The sequence below is a fragment of the Diuraphis noxia genome, unplaced genomic scaffold, assembly GCF_037042655.1.
Source record: "Diuraphis noxia isolate RWA-SAM2 unplaced genomic scaffold, SU_Dnox_SAM2 contig0004, whole genome shotgun sequence".
Lineage (NCBI taxonomy): Eukaryota > Metazoa > Arthropoda > Insecta > Hemiptera > Aphididae > Diuraphis > Diuraphis noxia.
In genome coordinates, this window is record NW_028301714.1 from 64,641,176 (window position 1) to 64,662,725 (window position 21,550).

General features: G+C 31.1%; 1 protein-coding gene across 1 annotated transcript in view; it reads left to right on the forward strand.

Moving 5' to 3' along the window:
• The first annotated feature begins 297 nt into the window (after positions 1 to 297).
• tyn (trynity) overlaps positions 298 to 21,550 on the forward strand; it is a 42,704-nt gene continuing 21,451 nt past the window's right edge. Inside the window, exon 1 of the mRNA XM_015511082.2 lies at positions 298 to 616. The gene's annotated coding sequence lies outside the window, so the exon portion shown is untranslated. The remainder of the gene's footprint in view (positions 617 to 21,550) is intronic.

Here is a 21,550-nt window from a genome sequence, read left to right on the forward strand (position 1 = left end):
ATGGGGCGATACAAACGATGTGAAATGTTGTTGTCGTTATCCATGTAGGTAAAAAAAAAAAACACAAATCCATTTTATGATAATAGTGATGAAGATAATAACATCGAAATGAAGAATGCGAATACAAGAGTACTCAATGCACTATAATGATACGAAAAAAAAAAGTAGAAAAAATGAAGTACAGACGGAAAACGAACAGCCAACCGCACGATGGATATAAGTGACCGGCCTAGCGTGCGCCCGGTGGCGGGGCAGAAGTTATAAAAGGAACTGGTGGCAATGATCTTGGACGCAGTGCAGTTTACCAGTCCTTGACCGATGTCGCGCCGTGCACAGGTGTCATCACCACTATTACGATTATAGTACGATTCGAGACTTAAACGCTTCCGCGTACATCGACTACGGTTTAAATTTTTCGTACATATTAATATTATTATTATTGGTTTTGTGAACTCGTCATTGTATAATAACGTTATTTCACATTTACTGCATTTATAGTGATTATAATATATGTACGTAGATTGTGTAAATATCAAAGTAGTTTAGTGTGAATATTGGTGGAACGGGTACCCTACAGCGGCGAGTGCATAGGAGACGGCACGTGAAGGTAGAAATTGTGAGTACATTATAATGATTATTTATATTTATTATTCTGCAAGTTGCAACATTATGATTATTCATTAGTTCACGATAACTTTTATTGTCGAGTAAATTATAGTAAAAATGCAATGTTGACCTCAATAACAATGGTAAAATTAACATTGATAGGAATGAAGGAGCAATCAGCTTTTTAAAAATTAAACGAATTTCGTTTAAGAATAAAAATTAACCATATTCATATTTACGCTAATATGAAATTCTGTTATTATATGTTAAGTTTTTTAAATATTATTATACATTTATTAATATTTCTATAGTCATAACACTCATAACTCATATGTCATAATACTTAAATCAAAATTAAGGGCGGGTCAAAGCTCTGGGGATAAGTTCCACCATTCTCAAAAAAAAAAAAAAAAAAATCATAATATAATTAATTTAATCATTAAAAGTCTCCATTGTCAAATTTTTTTAATTTAAGAGCGCGCTCCATAAAAAGATACTGGATCTGCTCTTACCCAAATGTCATATTTTTAAAATCTAATTTTTAATATTAAATTAATTTAAACTTATATTAAATTGTTAAGTTCTATACTAAATCTTTTCAAAAAAACTCTAATATTTCAAATATTGAAAATTTGAATGTACAATAAATATAAAATAACTTTTTCATAAATAGTAGTTAGCTCTGGATGTTTTGACATTAATCATTATAAGTATAAAAAGTTTTATTTTCATCCAATGAAGAAAATCATTGTTGGCAGCGCCCGCCCATTTTTTGTGAAATTAATGACTGTCTGAATAATTGATGAAAGATGATCCATGTAATCATGGGAACCACGGCCGTATAATGGTTAAGATTCCAAAATTGTAATGATCGCCAAAATCAAATAAATAAGTAAATGGAAAATGGAAACAATTAGTTGTTATTTTTGTAAACGACATAACAAAATGTATAGGTAGTACTATAGTGTAGTACTACCCATTCATCATTATTATTACAAAATTAATATTCACATGATTAATAGTGAATTCCGTTACGACGCTATTAATTTAATTATTAAAAAATTGCAACGATAAAACATGCTAATACGGTTGACCTACTACACCAATGAGCGTTTTTTAACTGTGCTGGCATCACTTGGCAGCCAGCCCACATTGTCACCCACATGTACGCTAATGACAATCGCAAATGAGAATTCGATTATGTTTTCCGGAACACTTTCCATTGTGGTGATGTCCTCTATATCCAATAGCTTAACACACGTGCGTGTGGTGTGTAGACACTGTGTACATTATAATAATAATAATAATATAACAATATGTTATTGACGTAAATTATTTAACCGTATGAATTTTTTTTTTCATCCATTATTAGCGGTCTAAAATTGATCGCGTGTTTTTCCAACTTGACCCAGTGCCGGAGGTAAAAATCAGAATAAAAAAAAAAAAAAATCGCCGGCGAAGATAATCCGATTCGATCGTTAACCATACGCCGGCACTCTAAATCACGAGTAATTTAAGTAAAATGCTCTTACGGCACCGGAATCTACCCAACATTATATTATTATGTTTGCAGTGTTAAAAATGTGCCATCGTCATTATTTACTTTCAGTCCGTTAATTCCCACTCGTCTTCGCATCAACAGTATTCGCCATTTGGAGAAAAATATAATAATAATATAATGATCGGACACATACCGTTTGGGTTTGCCGTGCGCGCGTTTTTCTTTGTGTATTCGAGACAATCACTAAGCATTAATATTTTAGATTCTGAGCGGAGCGATGAATGCATTTGAAAAATGAGGTAATAAAAACACCGAATCAGGTATACGAAATTCTTCATTATTGTTGGTAATTTAATAATAGTGAATATAAATTTTTATTAGTCAATAAAAATAAAATTATATTTCGTATAATTGGATAACATTTCATATGATTTAATTTTATAATATTATAATATTATTATAACTTGAACATTGGGTAAAGTTAACGTTTAGGGTAAAACATCGAGATGGATAGTTAAGAGACCACACAAGTACAATTGTTTTTTTTTTTGTCCAATACAAGACGTATAATGTAATAAAACCTGTCTAACTATTTTAATAATTGTGATTACGTTGTTGGGATTAAAGTATTATAATAAGTCATTATTATTCTTATTATGTTAACAATTATTACCATAAATAAGCGAAAAGCTTTGTATTTTTATTAAATAAAAAAAAATAATTAGTAATAATAATAAATAATTAAATAATACTAATAACTTTCTTAAAAATTTAAACAAAGCTTCTGAACACTTCTTTTAGAAAATGACACTCTAAAGTTGCTGAAGAAATTAGATATTTTCGTACAGTAATATATTGATAATTCAGTATCTTCATAATTTTATATGAAAAACACAACTTGACATATAAATATATTTTTTTAAACAGACGATTGTCGAATAATATTTTAATATTTCAAGTACATTGTTGAATTGAAATTTCAGATTATACTAAACTTTAATAAATTTCTATGAATGTAAACAGAATTGCAGTAGAGGCGACCAACTTATTCTAGAAAATACATTTGTAGAAATGAGAATCTATACACCTAGAACTGGCTAGAACCTATACCAGATTGATATTTACAGGCTATAGCTGCAACTAAAATATCATATAGAAATTGTAGGCATAAAAAACTGTTTTTGGTAGTTTAAAATAAACAATAATTTTCATTATTAATAAATAAGTAGTTACTGTCTTTGCAACAATGTAATATCATATATTTAATTTCATGTGAAAAGTGTTCTAAAAGTTTAGTCGAATAATAATATAATTTATATCATATATAGGTATTTACTGATTAGTGCGATTAGCCCCTTTTAGTTATCTATCACTCGTCTAATAATTTTCAAACTCACTCATATTCAATTTATTTAAATATTATTACTGTTCGGTAGTAATTGACACGATAAACCAATTATTAATATTTTTATTACAGTTAAATGTACCTGCGTTTATCGTGTATTAAAATAGGTGACAATCAAAAACGCGAAGCCGCACGAATTCAAACACCAGATAGGTACGCCATGTGGAACAAACCACAAAATGAACGAATATTATTAATATTTACCGTTTTGTGCTGTTGTAGAGCAACATCGTAAATTCGTACGAACATCTCGGGAAGTAAAATCAAAATAGCAAAGTCATTGACTTTGCCGTTTGCGGTATTACCCTTTTTCGTCATTTCTTATGATACCTATTATGGTTTTATTTCATATTTTGATAATTTTTAACACTGCATAATGCACCTATTTAATAGTACACAAATAGGGTGTGTACACACGGCGAAAAAAATCAAAACAAGTTTTTACCGGATCGTATAATATAATCATCGTTATTCCGTGTTCTGGCTCTGTATTATTAACATCGACTTGTGCCGTCGTGTTCCACGGTCATCATAGGTACTTCAGAGCGCGCGATTACCTACACAACACATGGGACAATAATATTATATACGATTATTACATAATGTAGGCAGGTTGTATATTACCCTCTGGCTGCTGTAGAATTCGACGGTAACATCGCACTCGTTAGTAGCGTAAAATAGCGTATAGCGATAGAAATAAAAATAATATTAATAGTGATTGTATAGTAGCGGTGGGTAATAATAATCAGAATTTCCAGAAGCTGCGGACTCTCAGATCCACGGCCATTATCGTTGTCGGTCGACGACAGTTTTAAAATCGATGTATCTCTTAGCAGTTTTAGACGCATGTACATTGCAGTGCATCGGTGCAGTATGTATACTCCAGTAATGAGTTGAATCATCACTAATTCATAGCGCATAGGTAGAACGCACACACACACACACACACACATGCACTTGAACATAATATGCGCTCGCACGTTGTACAAAGCGATATTGTGAACACACATCGACACGTGTGCGCGTGTACGTCGTCGTTCGAAAATGTGTGGACCGAAACACGTATACCTAATATAATATTATGGTGTACAGCGTGTACCTATATATATATATATGTTATAATTATTATACAGGTAGCTTATGTTTTAGGCCAGCAGTGCCTATAGGTATAGTATAATATTATAAAGCTCTGGAAAAAAAGACGAAATCCCGTATTTCGATCGAAATCGGGCGTTTATATAACGACGTGTAGGTATATATATAGGTACCTAATGAATATTGTAGCTGTAAGAGACGTATACTCAACGACGTATGATATAACTAAAAAATAAAATATAATACATTTACGTCTGTAGGCAATGTTATACCATAATAAGTGGGCAAGACATAGAGTGTGTTCGAGAAATATTCTAAACCCGATGACTAAAATACCTACACACGGCGCATGGCGTGATCACTGTGTGTCTTACGTCGTTATTGCTTGTGAACGCGCGCGATAAACGCAAACCACAATTTTCTCGTAGCCTCCTCATCCTCCTGCAGATTAGTCTTCTGCAGCTGCTGAAAACTTCTCGACGACGGACAAGTTGCGAGACCGTAATGATAATCATTATTATTATTATTATTCGACTTGTCGCTCTGACCGGACCGCAAGAAATGCTCGAAACCGTCGTGATAATATAATGATATGATCAACATTCCATTTAGTCGCTCGCGTGCGTGTGTGTGTGTCGAGTGTGTTCTATAGGAAATGATCCAATTATTACGTGTGGTGGTCTAAAAATAACGTCAGCACTATTATAAGATGAACTCTTTCGGGTGATGATGTGCATAAAGTAAGTACGAGTACGTAACATGCGAACCGACAAAAACAATAAACCGGTTTGCCTCGTTTTCAGCGTGTGTTCGGTCGTAAGTGAAGCTTTGACGACTCCCGCGGGGGTAATTGCCCAGTTCACGGTATACGCGTTATAAACCAGTATAATAATAAATAAAATATGATATATACATACAGGTACGTGGGTCCCGTTACGTTTCGGTTTCTGTATTTTTTTTTTTAAATTTTAACTCGAAATTAAGGGTTTAGGCGGAAAATTATACCCATGATTGTTTTTAACCGATAAAAGATAATTTTAATAATTAATATTGTGTAATTCTCGACAGTATAATAATTGTAATAATACCGTAAGTAAAGATGGTATATTATATACTAGTATCTATATGTTAAACAATTATTGAACATATAATTATATTATTTTATACGATAATAATAAGTGTTAAATGATTTCGACTATCAGCTTTTAAAGACCCTTTTATGACATTTTTCAATTATATATGAGTACTTAATACTACCTATAATTTATTATTTAAATATTTTCTATATTTTATAAAATGTAATAATATTATCTCAGGCCTATGATTAGAACATGTTTTAAAATAGTAAAATATTATACACACTGTTACTTTAATAATATATATATATAGTACGTCATTAAAGGTTTAGTTTGACCTAAAACTAGAACGGAAATTGTAAATTTTTAATTTTAATGTAATTTAACAGTAAATTTGTCTATTAGTTATTATCATAAGTACTGTTTATTTATTTTTAATCATATATTATGTTCTTCTTAAAAGTATACTATATAGAGTTAATAAATAATATAATTTAATAAACATATTATATATATTTTTTATTGTAAAATTAAATTTGTAAAGCAAATAAGTAATATTGAAAATTGATAGCGCGTGTATAGACTCCAAAGTATGCACAAAAAAGTTACCTAGTAATAACTATTATAATGAAATACCTGTATAATGTATGGCGTTATATGTTTATTGATAAACGTTCATTATCTGGTTTAAATAAATACCTTGGTACAACTACTGCAACTAAAAAATAATGAGAATCTAATGTTACGAGTGACTCTGATTTTAGTATTTTAGAACTTCATTTTGGTATATCAAAACATTTTGATGAATTGAAACTTTTTGTGAGTAGATATAAATAAAAATAGTATATTACTTTATACACGAGAAAGCCAAATTTATTTATTTTTAAATACCTGAAAAAATTAAAAATTGTATTCATAAGTTACAAGTTAAAGCCTAAAACTATGCTATAATTGTATTGTCAATGTAATTGTTTGTATAAATAATAACTGCATATAAAGATTTATTCAAACATTTTTCAATAATACATCAATATTATTTAAAAGAACGAAAACGTTTGAAATGCAAATCATGAAGAAAAAATACTTGTTTTATTATTTTCCTATTTGTTCTACAATCCATCCATGTTTTTTTCTTTTTGTGTATTGTAATTTGTACCGATAAATTAAGGCCAATGAAATCGATTTCGGCAAACGATCGTCCTGAATAATATTTCTAGTACAAATCCATTTTTTTTTATATTTTTTTTCACGTACCTACCTACCTATATCATCTCATTCACACTGGATGTTTCGATATTATAGGCAGGTATAGTTATACCAATTAATCTGAACTCGTTAGTTTTCACTTTTGAACTAAAATTATTTGCCAATCAATCTCAAAAATGTGCATGCTATAGCAAAATAATATTTTGTAGCATTTTTAATAATAATAATATATCATCAAGAATAACTGACAAGTTAATGGTATTATATAGGTTTTAAAATAAATGTTTTTTTTTTTCGTAACAATGCACATCGAGGGAAGTGTCGGCTTCTCATGGCGGCCTTCGTTGACTTCTAATGACGGGTCATAAATGATAAAAAAAAGAAAAATTATATATTTATGGAAACGTGTGTGTGCTTGACTTTGCAATAATACACCTGCAGTGGTTTCGTGAACAATGAAATACGTAAGGTCGGAGGGTGAGCGGGTGTATACACATTCGTTATTGTAAAGGAATTCGCACTGTACCTATATGAGAACCGACGACGTCGTTTACCTGCACAGTCCGAAGGGGGGGAATTGTTCGTAAAAATTGTTTGGAACTTAACGTTTTCGATCAATAATATTTTCTTTGTGCGGGGCTTATAAAATAAGAAACATGTATTATTATATATATGACGTATATATGTTTCCATGCAATTAGTAACGGCAACCAGACGTATCCGTTCAATTGTGGAATGTGAAGTTGTATACACGATAGGTATATTGCAAAAACTTAATGGGTGTTATTATTTTCCGAGGAAGTACCTATGTGGAAAAAATGACGGACATCGATGTGTATATTTTATAGACCTCTTAATTAGTCATAGTCGCCGCTGTAGTAGAGCCGGTATTTTACGGCAGGAAATTTGCAGCGTCAAATGTGTTTTTCAACCATCTGAAATATTATATAGGTACTATAAGGCAATTAATACTTACTCTGAGCTCAGCTGGTCAGTGGTGGCGCCGCACCCGAGGGGGTTAACTAGGAGTGCACATCACTCCGGGGGAGCGCATCAGATGTCAAATTATAATCAGAAATCAAAATTTTGATTTTTTTTCCGCTTACGTTTTTTTCTTCTTTTCAACAGGTTAGTTGTATTATAAATTAAGTGTACTAATTATTTCTTTTGCGGCAACGGTTGGAAGGTAGTATTTTTCTGATTTCGGTATATATTTACATTAAAATATTATACTTTTTTTGTACTACGTTAACTATAATGCAGGTATATTATAGATTGGTAGTTATTGCGACGATTGTACATACTGCAGAACAGACTAAACTATTTATACGTCAGATTTTTTTTTTTTATTACCATACATAAATGTATGCACTATGCATTATGCACATTTACACTACTATATAGGTACCCACTAACTGCACGTTCCATAATTCATGTGGGAATATCGTTTTGGACCGCGATTATACGCTTGTACGACGTATAATAATGTGTGGTTTCTAAATGGAAAAAACAACAAACAATTACGCGTATTATCGATGCAAATCCTTAGCGGATTAAGACGTATATAAAAAAGAACATGATCTGTTTTGTTTGTATACGAACCAACCAGCAGGATACTTTTGTAGTTATATTAGACCCCCTGGACGGTGAACTCCATATTCTTCATCCGTCTAATTAGCTACTTACTAGATATCGCATATAAAATAAAAATCAGAAGTCTTCTTGTTTTCCTAACATAGTTTTGCTTGTCAATCAATATTTTGTTCAATATATATATATACATATGTATGTGTCTGTGTAAAGAGTAGTAAGTGGTGTATGTAGGTACTGCATGATGTATAGTGTATAATATAATATACACGCACATTCACAGATACATGATCCCAATGGCGTACCTATACCATATTATGCTGTGTACACAAATGGATATTATTTTATTTTTTATTTTTGTTATTTGAAATATTATGTGATTTGCAAACTAGTGAATCTATGAAACAAATTTAAAACAAAAGGTATTCTCGTGTAGGGATATAAGGTTTAACATTTAAACGTAACGCGACGACTTTAATATTTGGGTTCAGTTATTGATGTACGTATAATTAAGTATTATAGATATAGTCCTTTGAAGACTTGGAGTTAGCTGGGTGTAGCTATACTTATTAATTTATCATAAAATCGATTTCAAACATTTTTTTCTTTTCTCTGCTCAGCTTTTCCGTAACTCTGTGACTACCTATAATACCTATATTAAATATGAAAACATTTATGCTTTTAATACAAACTCGGGAATGTGAATAAAATAATACGTAAATATATTATTACGATTAACATTTGGCAGTATCATTTATATTATACTATGATGGGTTAAAACATTTTTAACGATCTCGAATACAAACCATACGTACAGTACCTGTATTATACTGTAACGTAAACACTAAATAAATAAAAAAATAGAAAAAATACAATTTTCGATAAGTAGGTCTCATAACATAATGATATCGAACATTCCGCTCGATATTATACCAGAATCAAACATGCACAGATATTATTTTCGATAATAATACGTGTGTCAACTGCCGTACAGAATATTGTATTTAAACTAACACAACGGTATAATAATATTACGTATATAAATTTACTATTTAGTGATATATTTACCGATGCATCTTATTTTAACAGGTGTGCTGAGATTCCTTTTGTGTTCTATTATATACACAATGCGAGTTGAAACTTGATCAAAATATTTGTTCACATCATAAATATTATTTATTATTATACAACAATCGTTTGATATTATAGGTACACTCTTGTATTACTTATCGATTTCTTATACAGTTATAATTTTTTAAACGTAAATAAATTGATGGGGTTTAAATTTATCTTAATTTAACCAATAAATATGACAATTTTAAACATATATATATATATATATATATATTATAGGCGTGCGCATGGGATATGCAGCCATGCAGCTGCAATGCTACATACCTAAACGACCTGAATGAAGATTTGTTCCTCCAAAAAACAGCAAAGATCAAATATTATTATACCTAAGCGGTTTATTAAGGTTATATTACCATGTTCATAAGGTATAAAAATCCATGTACAGTATTTGAAGTTATTATAACTTATAAAATAATCGTCAAAAATCCAAATTTTATTTATCCAAGAACTTTGAAAATATTTTGTTTTAGAAATATTAGAACAAGGAATAGTTATAACGTATGTTGCCGTTAAATAAATTATACATTATTTAAAAAGACAAGGATAAAAAAAGTGAAAATTTCTTTTTTTTTCAAAAATCTGCATTTTGTTTTTTTACGACTTATAATTATGTAAAAAATATTTTTAAAAACATTATAGTAATAATGAGAGATATGATTAGAGAATATTATTCAGTGTACATTTTTTTTGTGCATAAATTCTACGCAAGACCTTCTGGATTTCGAAACCATGTTTCGATTAGCATAATATATAATATAATATACTTACCTGATAATGTACAGTCCAGTTTCGATTTGTATCGATCAATTACTCTGTGGAAGACGATTCGATCTACTCCGTGGTACGTCTGCAATACACGTACTTAAACATATATATTGTTATACCTTTATACACCACAGATTATAATATCGTTAGTGAATATAATATAATAAATAAATAAATATTATCTAAAATGTCGAGTTTGATTTCTCGAAACACCTAAGAAGACGATTTCACAAATCGAGTTAAAACAGGAATCTGGAATGCGTTTTCGATTTATTTTGTGCGATATATCGATGCTATATAAGCCGTTTATACTATGAATACCTAGGCACACGCCTTAATCAATGAAAACAATCGGAAATCGATCATTGTAGTTATTATATTTAAACGGAATATTATAAACGTATATTAACGTTGACATTATCGCTAAGATACACCGAGGGGAGTGAAAAATCAAAAATACCAGGGAAGTAATTGGTTTGCTTTCCATGGAGTACCTATAGATACTATACCTATAGATACTATGTAGAGCTATATATTTATTTACTGTCGAGAATACAGGCCAGACAATCACAACCGGATAATTCATACAAAATATTCACATACATAATAATACAATAATATTATATACACACCGTGATTCACCAAACATTTTTACTCCTATTTTTTCTCATTTAAGAGTCTATTCAAATTTTGATTTTTTAGATACTTAAAGACCGGTTATTTACTAACTATCTAAACTAACTACTCGTTCGAATTTTGATTCAAGGAATTATCAACATTTTCAAAAACATAATACACTGAATAATTTATAATAGTAAAAAAAGGTGGAATCTTATTTGAACGCGTCACCGCAGAAAACTTCTCATACCTAAGTATTGAAAAAAACCTAAGAATTTAAAAATATGGTTTTGAGTCCAAAAATCAGTATTTAAATAAATTTACTATTGCAAATGGAACAAAATGGGGATACGCGTGTGGCGTGTTTGGCGAATCAAGCTGTATATCATTATACATGGGTAGGTAGTGGATATACGTACGTATAACTTGTTTCTTGAAATATTTTTATTCGCTCTCTGTCGTGATATCTCGTTCGCCGTTCATAATATTATACGTCTGCAAATGACATTTGACAGAGGCAATTATTACTGTTTCGTATGGCGTGGCGTAACGATATAATAATATTATACCTATACCTATCTATAGGCGACGATATTGGCGCACATCAATGCATAACATATAATATAATAATACTTAATAATATAATAATATTATAGTCTATATAGGTAGGTGTGTTGAACGTACATATATATATATATATATATCATGTATTTTCGATAATAATGTAACAATGCCGCGAACAAACACACGTCATAATACACCACATAATATATTATTCCTATATGCATGATTATTATTATAATATGAGTGTGTGTGATATCCGTCGTTTAAACATCTCGGCGTACGACGCATCTATATATTATATGATAAAATATTATTATTATATACGGCTCGGCCTGGTCGGGTTAACGTCCGTCGATTTGTGGTACATTAGTTCTTGTGGGAAACCGGCGGCGACTGTGTGCACACATACACCACACATGACTATTGACTATTATTAAAATATAAAATCATTTTATTATGATATAATATGTACACTTTTCCTATAGGGTCCTTCGGCGCGAACGCATGATGTATCTCCATCGTCGGAAAAGCGAACGTTTACTTGCACCGTATAGGTACCAAATACATAGATATAAAGGTATAGTCGTCGTCGGTGACTCGTCGGAAAATCATAATATTTATAAAACACTATATCATCGTCTTTGCAGCATTATCTATGGCAGAAAATAAAAGTCTAACGATCATCATAACAATATTATCCCGATTCCAAGAGACACTATATAATGCGTATCTGCAGCCAGCGAACAATATATATGAGGAACAAATAACAGATCATTTTATGACCTCGTCATCTTGCGCACTTATTTACTATTTTTTAAGACGATATACATGGATAGTGGGTACCTATATATAATCACCGATAATTGCTGAATTCGCATACAGCTCGTTTGGGTGTTATTCGATCACAATAATCTATAATTGAATGTGTAGATGCCTATACTCGTCCTACTCCTATCCCGTATCAAATTAATAAATCTATAAACAATTTTAATATTTAAAGAAAATCGTTTTCGAAAAACGCATAAAATAAAAAACGAATATAAATCACTATACAAAATGGTTTCAATGTTAGGTATATATTGGTTCACGCGGTTGTAGGTTGTCGGCGAACTGCGTGGAAATGGTACGAGAAACGTTCATGGAAAATCGGTTGTTCATCTATACATACATATAAAATATAGGTAAAGGTACCTAATTTATATTTAAACGTGGAATTATGGTTGAGCATAATATAATAATAAAATTAAATAAATCAAACATAATTCACCCGTGATAGCACCGACATTTTTGCTGCACTTTCTACTTATGCATATAATAGTAAATAACAGCGATTAGGTGCGGGGTACTTATGTATAGATTGTAGCTGATAGATAGGTACACATGTTGTTATATTTTATTGGACTGATTATTGACAGAATGATCGGTTTCGATTCGGAGCGATAATGGATGAAAAACAAATCCACATGCAGTCATTAATTCAATTAAAACGAAATATATTTATATAATAATAATATACTATAATAACATCATCCAATACATACGTCAAAATTCAAATGGTCGGATAATGATAACGTTCAAGACCATCTGTTTAAAAAATTGATTTTTACTGGAAACATATTATTACCTACTATTAACGAATCTACGATACGATTTAAAAACCATAGGTAATTAATGTTTGCCAACAGTATAATTTATTGCAGTAGCTGTATGCCTTCTGCAGCAACACTGCACCGCCGCGTATACCTATTCTTTATATACTCGTGAATCATGATACGGTTATGTTTCGTTTTGATTATTAAACGTATTCATTAACTAGGTCGCCACCGTGATATCATTCAAATATTTTTTATCCACTGTGTTCTAGTGACAATTTAATGCAAACCAATGAACAAAAGACCATCAAGAATAATTAAGGCGTTTTACTTTCTTCTTACTGACAGCCTTTATAATGTTATACAAAACCAGAAGGCTCGTATATATGTACAAACTAGATTCCTATATATATATATATAAAGCTATTATAATGATCCGTTATATTTGATATTTCACTTATTTCTTTTCATCCGAAAATACCTACATATTAACCAAACGATGAGCACATTCTAGGTCATTTTTAGCGTTCGAATTTCGATTATTTATTTATTATATGGTTTATATACCGGCACAACGCGGTGTGTTAAATGTGATTCGTATATGATTTATGACTACAGTGAGCAGTAAAAATCAGACTGTACAGAATTCACAAATTAGGACGATATTTCGAAAAGGGTTCGAAAGAAAGGGTTTCAATCTTATTTTAATTCCATAATAGATGACCAAGTTAACCATCAAATAGGTGCTATAAAAATTAAATGCTGATTAAAATATTAGGTAGGTACGTATTCAATATTACATTTTTTTTAATTTGTATAAATTTAACTTTAGTATGCAATAATGATTAATATCAAAAAGTAATTTGATCAAACAGGATCGAAACAGTCATTTGATGGTTATAAATTATAACCATCGAATGACTGTTAAATTATTATAACTTATAATATAGTAAATAACACCAGTGAATAAATTCTCAAATACAATATAGGTAATCGATTATTTAAAATTATTCGTGAACTTTGTTTGATAATTCTACTAATTTATGATATTACAAAAAGAAACCTAAAATGATACTGTAAATGTACTTTTCATTATCACACTGTCTCCCGTATTTAAATTTGTGAACATTTTTTTATTTTTCAAAATATATCCAATTATATTATAGAGTATTATAATTATTTTAATAGTATTTTAACGGTGTATTCATTAGTTATTGATCTCCATTGGTAATTGGCAATTGTTTCGTTTCAGTAGACATAGTATAACTAGAAACGGGAGTTGTGTGCGGGCGCTAAGCGATGCGAAAAGAAATAGGTAGGCAAAATGCAAATCGTGGGGGACGACTGTATACGGTGTGACCCAGTAAACGAATGCCAAATAGACAATAATAATGATAGTAAGAAGAATAATAAAAAATAAATAAAGAGCTACAACTGGACCATAATAGTATAGGTACTACCTACGTACGGGCAGATGCTATTTTAATAATGATTAGTGATGACGTTCACTGTCGTATTCATCAGTAACGGATTCATTTATGTTCACCTATGAGAAGATCATGGTGGTGGCTTTAATGGATATATTGGATTAGATTAATTTGTCACGCAGTAAATAAAGAATGGTCAAATATATTACGGTCTACGGACCTCATCGAGACCTTCACCCATATATAATAATATGAATAGTATATTCTATACTGTTGCAATGTCATTATCTACCTATCATTAATCTACTCTAGTTATTCTTATACCGTTCAATAAATTTTTTTTTACTTCACAGTTTTTTACAAACTGTCGAAAACCAGTGATTATCATCGAATTTTTTTAGATATTATTTCAACCAATATACCATAATACTATTATATCATCAATGAATAAACAGTGCAAAAGGTTAGAGTGTTTTTAACTTAATTTTAACGATTATTATGTTATAGTACTTATCAATTATTGATTGACACCATAGCTCGATGTAGGTGTACATGTGTTACATATTCTGTTTTACCTTAATCCAAAAAATATTATCTTAAAACATAATATCATGCAGGTCGAGCACGGTGTAGTTTTGTTTCATAAAATATTTGTATCTATAGAAAACTGTAATTTTGTTTTGGACGTTTATGATCATCATCGTTTAGCGTGATGACATCTATAAATTCATATATAATTGTGACTCTTAAACTATTGTGGAACTAGATATTATCTATCACACATATTGCTTTCTCAGGTAGTCGAGTCGAATTAAAACGGTCATCGGCTGCTGCTGCTGCATATGATGTATGTGTGTACTCTTCCTTTGTGTCGTGTACGTGTATATATATGCATATATAGGTACGCGTTCAATGTCTGGACGTGTATTATTAAATCAAAAGATAACCAAGATAAAATTGTGTCGATATTGAAAAAGAAAACGTAGAAATTATTATAAACGACCGCGCTGGCTCGGAGTCATCGAAGATCAAAGATAATATAATAATGCATTTACAACATATAAGCCGCCGCTCTAAGAGTATCGTCTATTGAACTTCAGCATCTCTGCGGACTATAAATTCGATGTTGGTATTTTTGTAGCGTTCGGATAGAAGACTTATGGAAAAATTGGAAAACGTGTAGGTAACCTACCTGTAAGATAAATGAAATCGATATATCACGTTATCATAATGACATAATAATATATAATATTATGTTGAGCGAAACTTTATAATAGTGAAAAATGTAGCCGTTCTGTAAGTCCAACAACTTGGATTTTGCAGTTTGCCTTTACATGCAAATCATAATACGACTGTATGACCTATAAACTGCAGCGCGCAGAGTAACGAGTAACTCGTTTATTAAACGACACGTTCGTTAGGTTAGGTTAGTCATAATCATAACATGTTAATATAAAAACAGGCAACGGCCAATAATTGGCACTTACCTTATGGTTAAATTAATATTAGCGGTACAGCAATAACAGTAAGCTGCTCGTATGATTTTCCGCTCCAGGTGACACGATACATATATTATAGCCAACTGCTGCTTGAAGTGACACCGTGCCGCGGGACGCATAATATAATAATAAAATAAACCCACCATTGATATCCACGCTTAATCACTGATGCGATGATAATAATAACGAAAAGACATATACACCGTATACGCGAGAAACCGTAGAGGAAACCCGTTAATTCGTTGATTATAATAATATGATCTATACCTACTCACCTATATTATACCTATATATTGTTGTTGTTGTTTTTTTTGACTACTCAAAATCATTGGTTTTTCTTGATAATTCGTTCATTGAATGATATATCGAGAACAACTATACAATAGTAGGAAACAATAGTAGGATAAAAAAAAAATGAGGATAAACACTGTTGCAGGGACAAAAGCTTTTTTTATATATGAACAAGTATAAATCTAATGTTGCTCGCTATCCGTTACTACTTACCTATCTTGGTATCAGACTGTAATGAAAAATGTAATATATATTTGGGTTAAGAAGAAACGTGACAGGTTGTCAAAAAAAAAGCTAACAGGCGAGTAGATTATAATATTAGGTATTTTATAGGTATTATATACTTGGATGCCTACAGGCTAAATTTTGGCACTAGTTTGCAGTCTATGTCGAACTCGGGGGAGGAGGCTAACTTCACGTACGTAACTTGTTGGTCCACGAGGATCAGTTAACTGCTTGTACCTATGAACAAAATAATTGTGGGGGCGGTGGTAAACTCTCGCCAGTAAACATTATGTTTACCTGTAAGAAATGTGTAAACTCTCCCGGGTCAATATTATGTTTACCTGAAAGAAATGTGCAAACTCTCCCGAGTTACCTATTTTAAATGTTATTGCTACTCTATGAATTGGCTACACTGCAGAGATTGTGATTTATAATTTTTATTATGAATTGTATTACCGTATTTAATCTGTATTTATCTTGTGTTAACCTGTATTTGTCATTTAAATATTTAATTTCCGTTAGAGTATTTTTAATTTAAATGTTTAAAACGATATCGAATATAATGGCTCAACCAATTCTAACTGTGTAAAACGAATAATACCCCATGCTCCCCAGCTAGCTTAGTAGTACTGAAGTAGAAGAAGAAGAGTTTACATGTTCTCTTCAGGTAGCACCTACTGAACTAAACCCGGGAGAGTTTGCATGTTCCCGTCAGGTAGTATTGGACTAAACCCGGGAGAGTTTACATGCCATTAAAATCGGGAGAGTTTACAATCGCTCAATTGTGGTTTACTTAAAAATTCCAATAAATTCTGTAAAGAATTATTTTATCTTCTGCAAATTTGATTATCATCGTAATTTTTATAGAAAAAAAGTGTGTAGGTACAACTTATATATGCCAACTATAAATTATGACTTAAAGTAAATTGTATTATATAATGCGAGGTTAACTATAATTATAATACAGGAGTAAAAAATATATCTACCAGTTACTGAAGTTAAACTTAAATTATTTAAATTATTTAACAAAATAGTATATTACATTTATACAATATACTGTGAAAACGAAAACGATTTAAAGTAAATTGAAAATAATTAGGTAATAATCGTATTTTAAATTTATTAATGTGATACTATTACAAGAAATAGGTACTTCATGTATATAATATAATACAACACTGAACACATGTGTTAATATATATAAATTGTAAGTTGTAATAATACGTAAGGTGAACTTTGATGGTATTTGTGATTTTTCAATGTTACAATATCAAAAAAATTTTCCTTTTTGTGTCAAACCGGAAATGGTATTTTATTTTACAGTAAACATGGGTGTAATCAGTGGCATATATTTTATGTTTATGGACGCATTATTAAATATCTAATGATGGATATATTATAATAGTCGAAAAAAGTGCTTAAAGCAACCACGACTGGCCATCGGCTAGTAAAATATCAAACACACATTGTTTTATTGCTATATAACGGTAAGAAAATAAATAAGAGAATAAAAGTTGAAAAAACGATGATTCGATCACGAGTAACTCATAAAAATATTTACGGAATAACTACATATTTTGGATACTATAATATATACCTACCTACAGACCTTAAGGCACACGGTGATATATATGCTATCAACAATTTCGGCGTGGCAGACCTCTTATGAAGTCATGAAAACCGTGTTCATGTGAAGATTGGATTTGTAAGAATGATACATGGCGGCGAGAGATTCTAATTAAATTTTGATTGTATTCACTGAACATGGTCTGCGAACTGCAACATTGGTACTTACCTAATAATAATTCAGACACTATGGGAAATCGGGTAGGAAATGCAATATTGAAAAAAAAAAAATGTTTAAATCAGCCATTATATCAAGGAACGAAATAGATATTGAAAATAATTTAGAACACATTTATCACAACTGCAGCTGCGTAATGGATAATTATAATAATTATTTTAATATCCATACACGATCGCATACAAAAATCCATAAGGGACAAATAATAAATATGCCTACATAATATGAATAAAGTCATGTCAATAACAGTTATTATTTTATCCAACAATAAAATTACTAAATTGTTCATGTACCAATGTACCTATATGACTATAATATGTACATTAGGTGTAAGCCATAAAGGTACTCATATTATACCCGCATTTTACCTCTATCGCCTACATGTTTCGTATAAAATATATTCATTTATAATAATTAATGTTAAGCAGACAATACACAATATGTGTAGTACATAATGTTAGATGTATAATACATATCTATATTAAGGTGCAAATACTTGCTAAAAACAAGCCATTATGTTTTGGGAATGCTTGACTAAATCATGGAAAATCGCATATCCTACATATAGAGATGACCTCATCAAATTAAAAAAAAAAAAAAAAAAACACGCCAACGGTATTGAACTACGTGCCCAGGTATTCTCGGTTCTGCCCGTGTTGCAATTACTGACAATCGAGAAAACCTAATTAAATCAACGGCAAATATATTTCCTGCAGTTCTCTTCCTCTCGCCGATCTGACCCATTTTTCTCTATAATTCTAGACGACAATTGCTTGGCGCCTTGCGCAGGGTGCAGGACGTCTGTGTATAAATGTCACGGAGCATTGTCTACGTGAACTCGATTTTTCAATTGACAATTTTCGTTGAGTTTATAATTCTCGACGCGTCTAGTCATCATAAAAACAGCAACTTCCAGGTGAAATCGTCACCGGGGTGATCATTCAATCCAATAAAACTCTTCATCGCGCCATTGTATTAGATTTTTATATATTTGCTGGCAGAGTTCGTCATCACGTTACTCCTCGCCACCTGCACCTGCATTATTATTAATATATATACATATACAATATACATATAGGCAAACATAATAAAATACGTTATTACAGCAGTCCGAACAGCAACAGATGAACAATTATAGTGTATCGTTCTATTATTGCGTATATATATGTAAGCGCGAGAAACTGAGATCGTGTAAACTCTTATTGCTACAGCCGAAAAGAATATAAAATTGATCCAGAGTGCCGAACACCATAATCTCATGCCCGTGCCTTTATTATATTATATCGTTATTATTATATTATTATTATTATTATTATTATTATTATTATTATTATTATATTATTTCTGTGGACGGCTTAAGAACAACTCTCTGTAGCAGATCCTCGAGATTAACGGTATACAGTCACGTCGGAATATGGTATAAAACAATAGCTTTGGTAGGCGTCGTCCGAACAATCCCGATATCATTATACAGTGTGCGGACTGCCTCCACCCGCTCCTCGCCGCAACATACTTCCGCCGGGCGCAGTTTCTGATATAATTAAACAGGGAAAAATAACCGTGTCGGATGAACAAAAACCTATGGTGTGGGGGTCCTTACTATACATAAAGAATCGTCTTGCAGACTGCTGCAGAATATTATTCGGGTCGAATTCGGAAAACGACGAAATTTCCCATTATGGAGATGGCAACAACCAGCACTATCATTTTTATCTGGTTCATTTGATATTATTTTGTAATAAAAATCAAAAACGATCGCAAGACTCTAACAACCTGAGCACAAACAGGAATACCGGATTGTCTTCTGTCATTTATTTCCCGCGGTGTCGACGTCATTATCGAAATCACCGCGAATTGACCATTGTCGTAATATTGCATGTAATATAATGTTTAGGTAGGCTAGCCTTCTAGCTATACCTGGTGGCCTATACTGCAATTGTGGTCGGAACCAAACAAAATGTGTAACGACGAATTTTAGTTTTTATTCGACATCTATGTGTAGTACATGACGTATTGTTCGTGTAAGTTGTACGATTAAGCGATTGGGCTTTATTATTTCGTTCCCCAAGAGTGTCTACCGCATAAACTAAACAATATAGCCAGTGCTGCAGTGCACTGACCCAGTTCAAAGAGAGTTTAACGCCCCGTCTGCCAAAATAAATACCCGCATGTCATACGTCAATTATTATTAAAGCAATTCAAACGTTAATGTGTTCCATGCACGGTTACACCTTTGAAAAAATTGCCGTATAATTTAATTTGTTCGTTTATTTAAAAGAACTTTATAAATCCATGGCGAATATTGTGGCACGCCAGCGATTTAATTATAACGATTTTACACAGACTTAACAGCGTAGGCGACTATAAATCGAGTTTTAAAATATATAATCCACAAATTTTGACTTTCTATATATTTTATTGTATCATAGCAATATAGCACTATGAATCCAGATAAATAACGATGTCACACTTAAATAATGATGTATTTATGTGGGTGAATTTGAATAATAATTCACCTCAATAAGTATACATTAATTTTAACTATAACATGGCGTTATTGTATAATATAATATATGTATTGGTTCATTTTATTATTTTGGTCGGTTTAACCAATTAAGGGTTATGCTCAGACGAGATCGGTAGATTAGGAACCGAACTACCTTTATTAGTTAATCGGGTATTCGGGTCTCAAGAAAAAGAAGTTACTCCGTTCGAGCCATTTTTTTTTTTTTTAATGGGTCCTTCGCTTGATTCTGCCACGAGCTCCTTAATATATCTTATGTGCTTAGTTTTGTTTATTACTTGATGTTATAAACACGTACGCGTAGCAAAAATAATTGCTATCAATTTAAACACGTATTAAAATCATCGATGTTATGTCAAATTCCGTTATTTTTTAATGCATTCTTCTTCAAAATATTTCTTTAATCTTTTTATACAGATTACTGTAATTTAAACATCTTATTACTATATTATATAATATATAGGTAAATGTATTACGTTTATACTTTTATACTGCATCCGCTACGATAATAATACCGGAGGTGAATATAATTTTCGGGATCTGCTACTTTTGGCAGTTTATACAATAAACAAATCAATCTCATTACTATATACATATTTTATGATCAAAAATAATAATATAATACATA